Source organism: Atta colombica, unplaced genomic scaffold (genome assembly GCF_001594045.1).
Source record: "Atta colombica isolate Treedump-2 unplaced genomic scaffold, Acol1.0 scaffold141, whole genome shotgun sequence".
Classification (NCBI taxonomy): Eukaryota; Metazoa; Arthropoda; class Insecta; order Hymenoptera; family Formicidae; genus Atta; species Atta colombica.
This window is the reverse complement of record NW_017259230.1, coordinates 2,014,218-2,014,836: the sequence shown is the minus strand read 5'-3', so window position 1 is coordinate 2,014,836 and position 619 is coordinate 2,014,218.

The window sequence follows — 619 nt, the reverse complement described above, 5'->3', positions numbered from 1 at the left end:
TATATATATATACATTATAAAATGGCAAACCGAGCCAAGCATTATTAATTTTTTGAAGAAAAGTTTTTCTATGTGAACTTCTGCTTTTCGTTGATTGCAATTTTTATATATGTATAAGAAAAGAGATTGTAAACTTTAAAGAAAAAAGTAAATCATACAATATGATTTATTTTGTCTTAATTAAAATTGGAATTCTTGTTTTGTGTATTTTGCTTCTATCACAACTGATATGACATATTTTCTGACTAAAAATTCCTAATGTATTCGAGATGACAATTTCAATAATCGAATCGAATCTTTTGCTTTATAAGCATTAAGTTATTTAACGCCCCGTGAAACCATAAATAAATATCTATAATATTAACAATTTTTCAAACTTGTAACTTGTCTCGGGACCTATTATTTATGAACGAAAGATAATAAAGATAACATTGCGTAACATCAACGGTATTTGGCGATGATACGAGCTTATGGAAATAGGAGGGGATTAAGACGGACAGGCAAAGAATTCATCATACGAATATTTGGTACTTCCTTTTTTTTTATGAATGCACAAAACATTTTAATATAAACTTAAAAATCCGTACAACAATATGAAAAATTATAGACTATTATACAC